This window comes from Solanum pennellii, chromosome 11, assembly GCF_001406875.1.
Source record: "Solanum pennellii chromosome 11, SPENNV200".
NCBI classification, from domain to species: Eukaryota; Viridiplantae; Streptophyta; class Magnoliopsida; order Solanales; family Solanaceae; genus Solanum; species Solanum pennellii.
The window spans coordinates 52061377-52078715 of NC_028647.1; positions in this window are offsets into that span (position 1 = coordinate 52061377).

Genomic DNA, 17339 nt, shown 5'->3' on the forward strand with positions numbered 1-17339 from the left:
AGATATATAATATCTTTTTTTCTAAATATTTTGTCTACTAATAATAATGTATCGGATATTCTGCAGTTGAAAAAATGATGTTGATACTTACTAAAAATAATAAGCTTTAATGTGATACATTAAAATGTGAAATTGTACTTGATACATAATTCTAACTATTAATCAATCAAATTGATACTTAATAGATACAATAAGCTTTAATATGATACATAAAAATGTACTTGGTACATAATTCTAACTACTGATTATAAATCAGTCGAATTGATACTTTATAGAAACAATACTAAATAGAAACAATAAGCCAACTGATGAAACATTGTTATTTACCTTGGAAGGTAAATAAGCAATTTATAAAGATTCAATGTTTGCATTACCAAATAAAAAATTGTCTTGTCATCTCAATACAAAAGAATGCTTGGACGGTCACGAAAATAAAGAAAAAGAACTCAAGTGATAAGCCAACTACGAACAAAAATCGTTGTGGACGTTATAGGCATGAAAATCACAACACGCGATCTTGTACTTTCTTACCCAAAGAAAAGTGATACAATTTTTTTTTATAAAAATACATTCAATTTCCAATATTATGAGGCGTTATAATTAAATATTAATAAATAGAAATTTGTTCAACTTTGTGTATATTTCTGCTGGAGAATAATTTAATCATATCGTTAAACTATTAAATTTTATAATCTGGTAAAATACTTATATAATATTTTTTTTGTTTTAATAATAATGTATTTGATACATCATGATTGTGAACGACCATATTTACTATAACTTTAAGTTAAATATCACATATAAGGGAAAGATAAAATAATATATTTGATACATTAATTTATGTAATTGGTACGTGTTGAAGTATACATTGTCGTGGTTAGATATAAAGTGTATCATTAACTTAATAAATAATCTCTTAAATGATAAAATTGTGTAATACTTAAATTTATAAACTTATTTTTATCAGATAAATTTTCAAAGTATCCTATTTTGTATTGTATACCACAAGAACTACAATTATAAACAAAAATAAAGAAAAATATACATACTGAGATCAAAATTAAAATACATTAAAATTTAAATTCAAAATAATTTTTAAGAGAAATAACCATTTATCCATAAATCAACCTCTTAAGATTGTTAATCCTAGATAATTTTCTTCAAAGATAACACAACTGCGAAAATTCTATCCTTTTCTGGGGGTTCTTCCACATTTGCTTTAAAAGATGAAGTTTCATCCTTCTTCAACTTCGTCTTCTAAATATTATCATTCTTCATTGTTAATGGATCTACAAGATTTAGGATCTATTTTCATCCCAATCATCATCATCGAAATCATAATCAGTTGATTAGATCTATTTTCATGAAAGTTTTCATCATCAAAATAAAATACACAAGGTACCATACTAAAAAGACGAAGCAGAATTCATATGTAGAAGAAAATTGTAAGTTAAAAACATTACATTTTTAATAAAAAACGAAATCTAAAGAACTGAAAATAAAAAATTGATGAAGAAATAGTTCTACCATTTTTAGGAACTTGAAATTGATGAACTTGAGAGAGAATAAATTTGAAATCATAAAAATTGAGTGATTGATGTTATTGTTGATATATGAGAGTGATTTTAGATGTAAAAATAGGAACCAAAACATTGGATCGGAAGGGAGGTAAATAATGTATCTGCAAAATAAGAGAAAAAGTGGAAAAGAGGGATTTTGAAATACTTTAAAATGATAGGGAATTTCAGAAGTTATGAAAAGAATGATTTTGTAGTTAACTAATTTTTCTATAATTTTAATGTAAAACTAGCTGCATCACCTACTTAGATCTATGGTCTAAATTAAAGATACATGGTGGCTGCAAATTAAGTACAAGTAAGGTGGCAAAACGCCCAATGTTCTCAAGTAAAAATGGCCCAAGTAAAAAGTCCAAGTAGGTGGATCACCTACTTGACAAATTATGGCCCAAAATGAGTGAGAAAGTCGGCCAAAGAATTTCCATTTAAAAGGGCTTGATATCAGATTTTTCAACAATTTTTACTTTGACAATAAACTAATTTCTAGAGCTTTCTCTTTTCTATCTCGTAGCTTCATACATCAACCATTAAATACCGTTAGTGTTCTTGAATATATGGAGTTCAAGCTATTGGAAGGTATAGTTTAAAACAAAATAAAGTGTACAACATTTACCTTGAAGAATCCAAGTCGTGGTAGTTCAATCCGACAATGTAAGCTACTGCAATTTTCTCCCTCTTGTGCTTGAATTAATTAGGACTTTTACATTGGATAATATTGGGAAGGATATTCTTGTAATTAGTGCATGTTGGGACAGCCATGGAGGGAAGTCCTCTTTAAATTTAGTTATGAATTGTTTAAGTGTTTTAAAAGTAATGTTAGCTCTTCAAGTGCTAGTGATCAGATGGTCATTGGTATGATATATCTTATAAAGATTATACAGTAAAAAAACGTAATGAAAAGAATGTAACATGCACGATTCCATAAGTACAAGCAAGGTTAGTCTGTAATCCTTATCTATTGGTATTTGGTTTCACTTGAGCTCTCATTTTACATGTGGTTGTCATATTCAGTACATTCTTTCATACTAACGAGTTATTAGGGGCGCTGCATTTCATTCTACAGATACAAGTACTCAAAAGTAGATCGCCCAAATAGAAGAACATGATACTCAACGGTTGTTGGTGATCTCCACGTTGATTAGGGTATTTTCCGAGTCTTTACTATGCGTACTTTTGATACTTGCACATTGTAACACCTCGTATCTAAAACAAACAAGAAATAAGCTATTCAAAAATCTGCAGTTGCAATTGACAATCATTATCGATGGACCGTAGTCTGTTTTATGGCCCGTACTGCACATCCGTGTTTATGAATGAAACTATCCCATGACGCAGCCCAGAAAAAATGACTAAGTGAGGATCGACGGACACAAACTACGGACCGTAGTCTGACTTACGAACCGTAGGGCTGTCCGTGGATCGACACTTGGTAAATTTTTTAGGGCTCCATCATGGGAGAGTTTCAGTCACAAACGACGGATGTGTAATATGGGTCGTAGATCAGACTACAGTACGTCGATAGTGATCGTCGATTGCACTTGCAGATTTCTGAAAGCTGATTTCTAGTTTGTTTTAATTACAAGGTGTTACATTATCTCTTCCTTGGGAACATTCGTCCTCGAATGAAGACTAAACTAGTTGAAATACAGGGAGAGAGTTGTAGTCCCTACTATCAAACACTGAAAAACTAAGTTTGTGACTGGATTAAGTTCCAAGAACATGCAAATACGCTGAAAATGCAAGTATAAACTGAGGAAAGATGATTCTAAGGCTGAATTCAAGCATGAATAACTGAAAACTGAAGGGGAACAATTACTCAAGCAGGAGTGGAATCAAAAAGAAAAAGGTGAGGTTACTTGGCTTTCATGGTTTCTTCTGCTTCCCATGTGGCTCCTTCTATAGACCGACTCCTCTACAAAAGCTTGACTGATGCGACTTCTTTGTTTCTAAACATTCTAACTAGATTGTCAGCAATCTCAATTGGTACATCTTCATAAGAAAGGCCATCTTTTAGAACCACACTCTCTAATGACACAATAGAGGTTGGGTCACCCACACACTTCTTTTAAGAGCGTGATGTGCAAGACTGGATGCACTGCTGCTAGTTCTACTGGCAACTCTAACTCATATGCCACCTTGCCAACCCTTTCCAATATCTTGTAAGGGCCTACAAATATAGGACTGAGCTTCTCTTTATTGCCAAATCTCATCACCCCTTTAAAAGGTGACACTTTCAGGAAAACTCAATCATCAACATAGAATTCTAGTTCCCTTCTCCTTACATCTGCATAAGATTTCTAATGACTCTGGGTTGTCTTAAGTCTGTCTCTAATGAGTTGCTCTTTCTCCATAGCATGAATGACTGAATCTTGTCTTATCAAAGCTATTTCTCCTACTTCAAACCAACCAACAAGAGATCTACATCTACGCCCATAAAGTGCCTCATAAGGGACCATTTGAATGCTGGAATAGTAGCTATTATTGTAGTATAACTCAATAAGAGGAAGGTGATCATCAAAACTACCATTAAGATCGATCATGCAAGTATATAGTCTGTGCCAATCGATCAACTGCCCATTTATCCAGCCTCTGACATGAACCACGATTGATCATTATTGTCCGTAGATGGATCTACGTACCGTAGTTGAAAATTTGCAGACAGTTAGGGGGAAAATGTTGTTGGGTTAAATTCAAATGATTATAAATCTTAGAAAAAATTAAATTACTTGTCCCATGACCTATGAAATGGTAGATAATAAAATTATTTTTCCATAGTCACCGAGTTTTCTAAAATCAGACCTCCAAGTAAAAAGTTATGCCCGTTTTAGTAAAGGCCTTCCGAAAGGACACAACCTACGGAGCACAATGATGAACAGTCAATTGAACAACGGCCTGTCTGTCCATATCATCCTTTGGTCCGAAAACAATTAACTCAGGGGTCTTTTGGTCTTTTCCCACTTTGTTTAAACCCTAAGATACGTCGTTTTGACCCTAAATCATCAAATTTTAGTCAGTTTAAGCCTAGAAACATAATCAAAACTTAACTAAGTCAAATCTTTAAATCAAAATTTAGAAAATTAGAAGCAAGAATGGAGAAAAACGTCAAGAAGCCTAGTTTAAGAATGGATCAAGGTTCCCTAAGTTCTAGACCCGAAATCTAAATATTTCTCCGTGAATTCATCACCATGTATGTGAGATTTCACTAGTGGGTTCCTTTAGCCATTATTTCCCTAGTTTTTCATTTCTTGATTCTCATATCATGATTTACCTAGGGTTTCTATAATTACAATAGATCATCATAAATTTGTTAAATATACATTCCAAATCAGATTATAAAGTTATTATTCAATTTAGCGCACAAATTTCATAACTCTAGCTATGTATTTCTTTAGTTCTTGAATTATACATACTAGGTTAGATATTTCAGTTGCTTCAGATATACATGCCTCAGTTATTAATGCATCATTATCATGTTAATGTTGCATTCTCAGTTTGTATGATCAGTTTTGAGCTATCTAGTATTTACAGACATTCAGTCATAATGTATTGATCACTTTATTTATTGGGAGTATCACAGTAGCGAGTTTGACTAGGGTTCAACGTATCCAATCAGTCCCAAAACTACTAGCCAATTAGGTTGTAACTCCCCTCTGTGGGCATCAGTTTAGTGATCACGACAGCAAGCCATTGTACCTCTGGCAGGTATATTGGGTCCCCTCGGTGGGGCGTATACATCGGATTCCACATTTAGCTTTTGTGGTTTTATTATCGGTTATTAGTAGGTCCCACAATTCATACAGACTTTATTGCATTGACCATATTTACAGTTCAGTTATTATTTAGCCTCAGCATGCTATAAATTTTGTCATTTGCATCGAGTTAGTTAAGAATTTAGTATATCATGTCAAAAATATTATACTTACTTTTGTGCTTGTTCAGTTATGTTTTATATTAGATTTACTCTATCCTACATACTCAGTACCTTTCAAGAACTGACGTATACGTGCGCTACATCTTCTCGTGATGTAGGTTCAAGTTCTCAACATCCAGATGCCTCTTAGATCGATGTTCGATCTCCAGTTCAGTAGAATCAGTGGTTATTCCTCATTCTCCAAGGACAATATTCATGAGTTTCTTTTAGTGTTTTGGTCTTTTAGTTTTAGTATTCCTAGACTTAGATTGGGCCTTGTCCCAACATTTCTAGTTAGTTTGAGGCTTATTTCAGACATAGTTAGTTTTAGATTAGTATTGAGTTAATATTTTCTTTTTATTAAACTCATCAGTTTTCAAATATCTCAGTTATAGAATATGGGTATTCCCCATCTTTTCAATTTACATTATGATATAACTTACGCATTAAGTTATTATCTTTAGTATGTTCATGATCATGCAAGCAGGATTAGCTTGGGATCACTTCTGATCCTAGGTCCCGTGTCCATGTCTTGGGGGTAGCTCGAGGCATGACACACTTTCATGGATTGCAATAGAGGCTTTGTAGACATTGTAAGGCTATCATTTGTATTTGTAATTTCACTTGTCACATGTAGAAGTTCAGCTAGTCAAAATGTGTTGTATATGAAGCTTCTCATCAGTAATCTGCACAGTAGTTTACTTTCTCATCATAGGTTACTTGTAAAATATCTGTTCATAAGGTACTTATCCGCCTCATCGATGGTTGGGTGTGACATGTTCTTTAAACTCTTTGAACTCTACTAGTGACATTCTATATGGTTAAATAGAGATAGGATGAATATCTGGAATTATGTATATGTCGAAGTCTATTTCTCTCTCAAGAGGGATTCCGATAGATCATCTAGAAAGACTTCTGGAAACTCTTTTACTACTGAAACTAGAACTTACTGAATAGGAGGTATCTCAACACTAGATTCATTCACTTGGACTAAGTGATAGACACACCCCTTAGAAAATTCTTTCCTTGCTTTAAGGTATGACTTGAAACGACCATTAGGCACTGCTAAACTGTTTTTCCACTGTAAGACTTGCTCATTCGAAAACTAAAACTTGACAACTTGAGTTCTACAATTTCTTGATGCATAGAAGGCATGAAGCCAGTCCATAACAAGAATGACATCGAAATCTATCATGTTTAACACAATTAAATCATCCTTGGTAGTTATGGTTAATGGTAACGGGACAATCATGATAAACTCACTCACCTAGAATAGACTCACCAAAAGGAGTAGAAACACCGAAGGTTTCACTAAGTTGTTCGGGAATAACATCAAAATACATGACAACATATGGATTTACAAAATATAAACTCGCTCTTGGTTTTATCTAAGCATAAATATTAGAGTTAAATACCCAAATAATACTAGTGACAACATCTGGAAAATCTTCTTGCGCTCTTGGCTATTGTTTATAACATATAAGCGGTTTGATCCTCCATACTATTTCCTTGCATGTTCTTTGGACACACTTTTTTGAAGTGACCCTCTTGTCCACACTTGAAGCCACATGTTTGGCCCTGACGACAATTTCCTTGATGGATTTTACCACACCTAGCATATACAGGAGCCCAATTACCTCTTTGTTCCACACTACCCTAAAACTGTGCAGGTCTGATATGAAGTTATGTTAATTCTGACCAGTATACACACCTTTATACCTAGTTTCAGGTTTACTAGAAGATGATGGAGTCGGTCCATTTTGTTTGTGTTGGAAAGATGACTGATTGGAATTACTCTTATGCCGCCCTAACTCATTTCATGTATTATCCCCCTTGTTCTTGAACTCCACTCTATCTCTAAGCTTCTCTTCCTATATATTATTCACATAGATCATCAACATCGAAATGTCCATGTCCCCAATAAGCATTTCTGCCCGACCTTCTTTACTTGATAGATGAGAAACCAAGCAACAAACAGTTTCTTCCTACTCCTCAAGTCTGCAACCATTTTCGGAGGATAATGGGATAGTTAGGTAAAGTTCAACCCATATTATCGGATACTAAAAGAAACTTGCTTAAGTGTGAGCAACTCATGTACCTTCGCCTCTTTCCGTTCCCAAGGAAATAAAATCCCCAAGAAAGCTTTCTCAAAACATGCCCAACTCGCAGGTGGTGCATCATCAGCTCTACCCCCTTCCACTAGTCAAACAAAGTCCTAGCAAAATTCTTCAGTTCATATACAGCTAGTTCAACTCATTAAGCATCAACAACATGCATAACATAAAATACCTTCTTGAGCTCCTCAATAAATTTCTCTGGATCCTTAGTAGTGCTTGAACTAGTGAGACTTGGAGGGTTCATTCTCAATGACTCAGGAATCCTTAAAGTGTCATCCCCTTCTTTCGATCTCCTCTCTATTGCCCAACCTGATTAGTCACATCTTGGCCCGACATCCTGATTGCTTCTATGAATTCAACATTAGTGACTTTACCTTGATATTGCATTTTAGGTGCATTTGGTAACTCGTGTTCTTCAACATTTGGATGACCTTTTACTGCTCTTTGTGGAGGCATGTGTAACAGCCTGAAATGAATTAGGTTGAACTAGATCAAAGCATGAGTTTTATGAGTTTCTAACGTCATTAAATGATTTATAATGATTTCCTTAGGCAGTGTATAAAGTTTGATGACGTTTGGAGGTAAAACGTCCAAGAACGGCCATGACATTCGGAAGGTGTTCCTTAGAATATGCTTGTGTATCCTTATGTGTTTTGGAAAGTATGACTTGTTCGTTTTGGTTGAAGTGGGATTATTAAGACATAGATGACTATATCTAAGGGTTCAATGTATGGGTACGACTCCACCTAGGACCCATAAGGGGTCCTAGAAGATGACCCAAAACTTGACAACAAAGCTGCCAAGACAGGTCCAATCGATGCCCTAGCACAAACAGACCGTAGTCCTACTAACTGGCCTTCGTTTAGGGGCGTAGCTCCAACCTTAGAGGTGGGAGATCAACCCCCATGATGGATCCTAATTCCCGATCGACGCCCTAGTAGTGGCGACTCCCTATAGCTAGTGGCCGCCGATTGGTCACTGTAAAAGTTGTCACAAAAATCTGCATAGCTTGGGGTGTTTATTTATATTCACCCCAAGCCTTTTATGAACCATGGATGATTATTTTTAGGTTTTATAGGTGTTTTAATAAAATTTTAAGTCCTAAACCTAGAAAAGACCCCTCATTTCAAATATTCAAAACCCTCTCTCAAGAAAGAACTCTCCCAAACTCCATAGAAGCTTGAACTCAAGGAAGATCTAGGAGGTCTGGTAGTGGACGTTTCCTTCATGAAATTTTCTTGGGTTTCTTATCATTGAGGTATGTTAGTCATCCTTTAACCTACTTACATTCAAGGAATCACTATAAAGAGATTTCAAGAAAAAGGTTTCAGACTTCAACTTTTGTATTCCTTAACTCTAAGTACGGGTCTCTGCCTAATAATTTTTTAATGATTAAACTAAGTTTTTCTTAGTGTTAAATAATGAGTTTAATGTCAAAACATCAATGAAACCATGTTAATGCCTTTTTATTAACTTTTAGCTTATGAAATGGGTTTAATGAGAATGGTTAGGAGATGTTAAAGTTTTATTTTCATAATGGTTATATTGTGATTTAGCTACTTCCCTAACGTCTATTTTGTGATGAATTATTGCAGTAATTGTGAATAGGTGGTCAAAGCTTGGATGAATGGTAAGTTGGTTATGTTTTCTAGTTCTTATTATGAAAGCTCTTGAGTGGTATGATCCATCTTTGGTGGCGGTGTTTACTTGAAGTTCATGATTATATTGTACAAATATGTGTATTGTGAATGTGTCCTTGAAGGCATATAATGTGAATTGAAATGATGATTATGATGGTTATGCATGATATGTGTTAGAAGATTGAAATGTGCATCTTAATGATATTATGTCTAAGTGAAGAATATGTTCATGTTAAGCATGCTGGTGTATGAAATGTGATGAATGAAGAAGTAAATATGGTTAGAAGTCAATGTCATGAGAATGGTTATTATGTGAAAAGGTGTGCTCTCTTGTACACACTTACACACACACTTGAAATGAACTAATGAACGTAATGAATGTGAATGGAGGATTGTGAGGTAGACACTCTTCGTGAGTAGATATGATGTGTCTATACCATTCCCTAATCTTCCTAAAAGACTAATGAATGAAAAGGGGAGGTTTGTGGTGAACACTCTTGGTGAATTAAGATGAAGCGTTTAGTAGAAACCTCACTATTTCCCAAGAGCTTTATAATATAGGTTGGAGGATGGATACCCTTAGTGAGTTGAGATGTTGTTTCTAGTAGTTATTCCCTAACCTTTAGTAATGAATGTTTAAGACTCTGTGGGGGTGTTATGCTTATCACCGAGAGGATATGAAGATGGAGTGGTTACACTTCGTGAGTTAAGATGTTGTATCCAATATACCTTTTTAGATGATTACTCCTCGTTAGTAGAGGATGATTTACATAGATTAAATATCCTTATGACTTAAATATACGCCGGTATAGCTATTGAAGATTCAATGTAAAGGCTAGGAGAATGACCCTAACCTAGGCAAGAGGGGATCCCTCATTCGATAGGGGTTAATATCAGGATACCATATCTAGATCTCATGGTCTATATCGGTATAAGCTATCCCCCACAAAATAATGTTATAAACTAAGTCTTAAAGAGTGTACTACTTAGGGATGGTGGTGGTATGGGACGTTGTCTATCCATTGCACGAATAGCCACTTGAAAGAGAAGTCGTGGTGTGTCTTATATGCAATGAATGAATGAGTTATTATGTGATGTAAATAAAGTTATGTGACTTAATATCTAATATTAAGAAAACATGTTAAAGTTATGTCTTGTATGATGAAATCTATGAATGATTAATGTGGTGTGCCTAAGCTCATGGGATCCTCAAGGAGCACATTGTGGGAGTAGTAGTATGGGATGCTACTTTCACATTGCACTTTGTGTAACTTGTAAGTACACGTGGGTAAGGGAACATATTTGAAGCATTTAAATGCAAGTATGTTTCTTAAATCACTAGATATGAAGCGTGGACTTGTTACCCGTGCAAAGTAAGCCTGTAATAAGTAGTCTTGAGGATCACTTAGGTGTGCATCAAAGGAATTGTATGGGTGGTTCATTCATGTATTACATTAGTGAGTCTTAGGATAACCTTGGTTAGGGAAACTTCTAAGGGAATGAGTTCAATGTGAGTTGAAGGTTGAGTTCACTGTAAAGTGTTGGGTTTACTATAATGTTCTTCAAGTTTACTGTAAAGTTGTTCTTTATGCTAATATTAAGGAAGATATTTTCTATCTGCTAGATGAGAGTTTAGATGTTGTTTTACATCTATATTCATGAGGATTCACTTATGTGGCATGAAGGTTTATTTCTATTAAAATGTCCTCTTTTCGCTTGTTTTTGCATATGTCATACTTAGTACAATAGTTGTACTAACCCCATACTTTTCAATACTCTATAAGTATAGGTTGGAGGCAAGTTGAAGGTTAGATAGAAAGCTTGGGAATTGACTCTCTCAAGACTATGTATTTCCTCCTCTATTTGAGGGCATAGTCTTTATTTCTTTAGTTCTTCTTTAAGACTTGTATAAGACTTATTATGTATTTTTTTTCAGTCTAAAGGGTCGTGTCCCTACGATTTCTAGGTTTAGTCTTTAAGTTGGCTTGTGACGATGAGACTACCTTTTAGTATTGATAAAAAATCCTTCCTTATTATTATTATTTCGTGAAAATTTTTAATTCCGCACTACTTTTCATTTCTTATGTAATGAATGATACCAAGAAGGCTAGTACAAGACCTGTGAAAGTTCAAGTACGCAATTGTTCCGACCCAAGGGTTGTCATAGCTTCTAGGGCGTACTTTGGGGTCGTGACAAACTTGGCGTCAGAGCATAAGTTATGAGAAATAGTTTAGGGTATAAAAGTCTCACATTCCACATATAGTAGAGTCTTGTTCATCGGTGTGAATCACGACAACACCCATGAGTGAGACGTTATAAGGCGGTAGAAGTTTCACTTTCTTCATTATTCTAATGTCATGCCTTAGAGTTGATTTATATAAAACGTGTTTCTCAACCTATTTTCTTGTGTCTATAGGGCATGAATACAAGGAGGGCCCTCGCTAGAAGGAAGGAGGAAGGTGTAGCTAATGAGAGAATCCCTCCCCGTGGTGATCATGTCCCGATAGTTGAACAAGAGGAAGTGAATGAAGAGGTTCCCCCTCAAGAAACTCAGGTACCTCTATAAACTCAAGGACCTTAAATGACTATATGCCTCCTATTTCCCAAGTCCCTCAAGCTCCCCAAGTTGAAGGGGATATTACTAAAACGGAGATAAGGGTTGCCCCTATGAATATGACCCCACTCATGACGATTCAATCTCATATCATCGCTATCGTTTAGTTTCCAAAGCTAACCAAGGAGGTGGACCTCAACCTAATGTAAGTACTCCCGCTTCTAGGATTCGATATTTCATGAGGATGAATCATCCTACTTTTCATGGCACTAAGATGGATGAAGATCCACAAATATTCTTGGATGAGGTATACAATGTGGTGGATGCTATGGGTGTGACTCCTAGTGCGGAAGAAGAATTAGCCTCTTATCAAGTCAATGATGTAGCTGAAGTGTTTTTTGGGCAAAGGAAGGATGAAAGACTTTAAGGTGAAGGTCTGGTAGATCGGGAAGTTTTCAAAGTGGCTTTTCTTGATAGGTTTTTCCCCTTAGGGTGGAGGGAAAATAAGATGGTAGCATTCATGAATCTTACAAGGGGGATTGACTGTGAATGAGTACTCTCTCAAATTCACCCAACTCTCTAAGTATGCCCCCAACGATAGTAGTAAACCTTATGTCTAGGATGAATAAATTTGTGATGTGGGTGTCTAGCTTTGTGGAAAAAGAGTGTCGTACGACAATGATCCCTTATGATATGGATATCTCTAGGATCGTGGTTGTATGCCCAATAAATTGAGGATTCCAAACATAGGAAGAGGAATAGGGATGGTTAGAGGCCTAGGGTGGATGAACCTAGTCAACCCAAACCTAAGAAGAGGTTCTATCATCAAGAATATTCCATAGGGAACAACGATAGATTTTCCAACCAATGTTCTCAAGGAGGTGGCCATACTTTTGAGAGGTTAAGGTGTGCTACTTGTCGGAAGAAACACTTGGGTAAGTGTTTTACCGGAACGGATGGTTGTTTTGGGTGTGGTAATAAGGGTCACAAGATGAGGGACTTCCCTAACCTCAAGGAAAAGGGTAAAAAGGTCAACCAAGCTCCTCAACGTGGTCTAGATCCAAATGCTCCTAAATAGAATCGTTTCTTTGCACTTGGGACTGAGTAAGGAGTTAATCCGGAAAAGAATTCCCAAAGATTTATTTATTTTGGGTGGTTATGTTTATGTCATAATCTGAGTTTTTATGGTCTTGTAACTCATATTTTCATGTCTTCATGTTAGATTGCTTGAAAAATGAATTCTTTAATTTTTGAGCATGCTTCATTATTAGGATGTTGGCATTCACTATAAAGAATTTCAAAATTTGACTTAATTGTATTTTCATGAGTAATGGTTTCATTCTGTGTAGAAATAATGTGTATGAGCATACGTAGTGGTGGAAGTTAGTTCTTCCATAAATGAAGATATGAGAGTGTGTTTTGAATTGTGGAATTTGTTCCAAAAGTTACCTATGTTTCTAGCAAATGCTTATCAATGTGTAGTTGTGTTCCTTGCTAACTTGGTGTATTAAATATGAGTGTTTTGAACTAAACGATATGTGTTGAATGTTGGTAGTTGATTCCTTGATGACCTTAAAAATGTCATTCGAGGACGAATGTTATTCCAAGTAGGGGAGAATGTAACACCCTAAAATTAATTAGGTAGAAATAGAGACAAGCATCAGTATGATGAGTTTATAGAGTCCTAAAATGATTTATAATGATATCCTTAGTCAGTGTATAATGTTTGGTGACGTTTGGAGGTCAAACGCCTATGACGTTAAGAAGGTGTGCCTTAGAATGTGCTTGTGTGTCCTTATGTGTTTTGGGAAGTTTTACGTGTTTGTTTCGGCTGAAATTGAAGTGGGATGATCTAAGATCTAGATTACTATATTTAGGGGTTCAATGTCCAGGTACGACTCCACCTAGGACCCACAAGGGTTCCTAGAAGAGGACCCAAGACTTTAGAAGATAGCTGCCAAGAAAGGTCCAATCAATGCCTTAGAACCAACAAACCATAGTCCTGTTGACGGCCCATCGTTTGGGGGCTTAGATCAAACCTTAGTGGTTGGATATTAAACCAAATGATGTAGCCTCAGTCACTTTTGATTCTCTAGAAAGACGGGTCGTCGACCAGGCGACACCCCGTAGCTAGTGGTCGTCGATGGGTCATTGTAAAAGCTATCACAAAAATCTACCCAGCATGGGGTGCTTTTATAAATTCACCCCAAGACTTCTATGAACCATGGATGATTATTTTAGGTTTATAGGTGTTTTTAGTTAGTGTTAATTCCTAGCATAAGACAAGACCCCTCATTTCAAATATTCAAAACCCTCTCTCAAGAAAGAACTTTCCCAAACTCCATAGAAACTTGAAGTCAAGGAAGAGATAGGAGGGCTGGTTGTGGAAGTTACCTTCATAAAATTTTCTTGGGTTTCTTCTCATTGAGGTATAGTAGTCATCCTTGAACCTTCTTCCATTCAAGAAGTCACTGTAACGAGATTTCAACAAAACGGTTTTAAACTTCAACTTCTTTATTCCTTGACTCTAAGTATGGTTCTTTTCTTTATAATGTTTTAATGATTAAAATGAGTTGTTCTTAGTGTTAAATGATATTTTAATGTCAAATTATCAATGAAACCATGTTTATGTTTTTTTTATCAACTTTTATCTTATGAAATGGGTTTAATGAGCATGATTAGGAGATTTAAGGTTATGTTTTCTTGATGGTTATATTGTGATTTAGCTATTTCCCTAAGGTCTATTTTGTGATGAATTATTGGGGTAATTGTGAATAGGTGGTGAAAGATTGAATGAATGGTATGTTGCTTATGTTGTCTAGTTCTTATCATGAAATGCTCTTTAGTGGTATGGTCCACCCTATGTGGCGGTGTTTACTTGAAGTTCATGGTTATATTGTACAAATGTATGTTTTATGAATGTGTACTTGAAGGCATATAATGTTAAGTGAAATGATAATTATGATGGTTATGCATTAGATGTCTTAGAAAATTGAAATGGCATCTTAATGATATTATATCTAAGTGAAGAATATGCTCATGTTAAGCATGCTAGTGTGTGAACTTTGATGAATGAAGAAGTAAACATGTTTAGAAGTCAATGTCATGATAATGGTGATTATTTGAAATGGTGTGCTCTCTTGTATACACTCACGCACACACTTGAAATCAATGAATGAAGCTAATGAATGTGAATGGGGGATTATGGGGTGGACAGTCTTCGTGAGTAGAGATGAAGTATCTAGACCATTACCTACGCTTCCAAAAAGACTAATGAATGAAAAGGGGAGGTTTTGGGTGAGCACTCTTCGTGATATGAAGTAATTAGTAGCAACCTCACTATTTCCCAAGAGCTTTCTAAGATAGCTTGGAGGATGGATACCCTTCGTAAGTTGAGATGTGGTGTCTAGTATGTATTCCCTAACCTTTAATAATGAATGTTTAAGACTCTGTGAGGGATTTATGCTTATTATCGAGAGGATATGAAGAAGGGGTGGTTACACTTTGTGAGTTGAGATGTTGTATCCAATGTACCTATTAAGATGAGTACCCCTCGTTAGTAGAGAATGAGTTACTTAGAATAAATATATGTATCCCTTAACTATACATCCGTATTGGTATAGTTATCGGAGATTCCATGTAAAGGCTAGGAGAATGACCCTACCCTAGGTAAGTGGTGATCCCTGATTCGATAGGGGTTAATATCGGGATTCCATGTATAGTTCTCATGGTCTATGTATGTTAAAGCTATCCCCCACAAAAGAATGTGATGAATTAAGTATTCTACAAAGTGTAGTACTTAGGGATCGTGGTGGTATGGGGTGCAATCTATCCATTGCATGAGTAACCACTTGAAAAGGAAGTCTTGGTGTGTCTTATATGCAATTAATGAATGAGTTATAATGTGATATAAATAAAGTTATGTTACTTAATGTTTAATGTTAAGAAAACATGTTAAAGTTATTCCTTGTATGATGAAATCTATGAACGATGAATGTGGTTGTAACAACCCTAAAAAAATGGATAAGCTAAGTAATGCTTAATGTGTATATAATTCGTACGATTAGACCGGGTTCACACGGATTGATGCGCGTAGAACCAGACCTCTGAAACCTTGTGACATTTAATCCAACTAACTTGAGGAGTTAGTTGAGCTAGGAAAGGTTGGGTTCAATCATGTAGGGCTCCCGAATATGAATATTTACTCGGATGAGTCTTTACCGGACTTAATCAGGGGAAATCGTAAGTTTGGAGGGTCTAAGGGTAAACTGCTCTTTTTGGGGAGAGAGGGCCGAAATTGCCCTTTTAGCAAAATCTTGCTCCACCAGGGTTCGAACCTAGGTGGGAGCAATGATTTAATTTGTTTTATTGAAATTGGTAAATTTATTTAATTAATTAATATTAAATAGCTGATTTAAGGAAAAAGAAAATCAAATTTTTATTATTAATTATTATTTATTAATTAAGATTTTTGATTTGACTATGTCTTGCCTAAAAGTCCTAGTTCTAAGAGAATACTACCTCACATCTCTCTCTCTTTCACGCCTATCTATTTAGCTGTCACGTCTATCTCTCTCTCAACTTCACGTTTCTCTCTACTTTTGCAGAAAATAAAACAATAGTTCTTCACACTTGAAGAACTTACAAAAATACAAACGAACAAGCTAATCTAAGAAAAATGAAAAGTTGATGAAATTTCTAGTTGGAAAGGTGTGAGATTTGTTGGTGAACGTGAATTGGTGGTGGGTTTGGGCAGCAAGTTCAAGTGTTGAACAACGTAAAAATCAGGTATGGGTTCTCTTTTTGTTAGTCCCTTTCCCAAGAGACTTTTAAGACTCAGATAATTCTATTGTGAAACTAGGATTATTCCCCATACTTGTTCCTGTCACTAGCTCCCAATGATCTTAGGTTGGTATGTTTGCTGGAAGAATTTAGGGATACTGTGTGTGTGGTGGTGATCTCGTTTCGAGTATGTATTCGCGATTATGTGCTTATGTTTTTGTGTTTTTTTCAAAATATGAATGTAGACATGAATGTATGTGTGCAAGGTTGTGACCATGACTTTGAGCCTGTGTTTTAGCATGTTAATAACATAGAATCACTTGTGTTTTATGTACAACTAGATTTTCCTAAGATGTGATAGTCACATGGTTCAAATGCTATCAATTCTAGTTAAAACAAATCACCAAATCATTCGTCTAACTTATCTTAAGAACCTTAACAAATGGCTAAGAAACAAATGCCCAAATGACCCGTAAAATGATGCATAAAATCGTGGAATAAATTTCCCAAACCTGCAGATAGGCTGTAGATAGATTCTGGGAATTTGGGACGTCAAAAAATAAAAACGAATAGGTGAGGTCTGCAGGGATCAAACCCAAGACCTCACTAAGTCTTACCTTAATAAATAAACAAAAAAAATGCACTAGGCGGGGCTCGAACTGGGGTCTAGGTTCGGTGAATTTAGCAAGGAAAAAGGAGGATTAACAAAATGTTATCGTGGGGTTTCGATCCCACGACACGGAAGACCCCATATATAT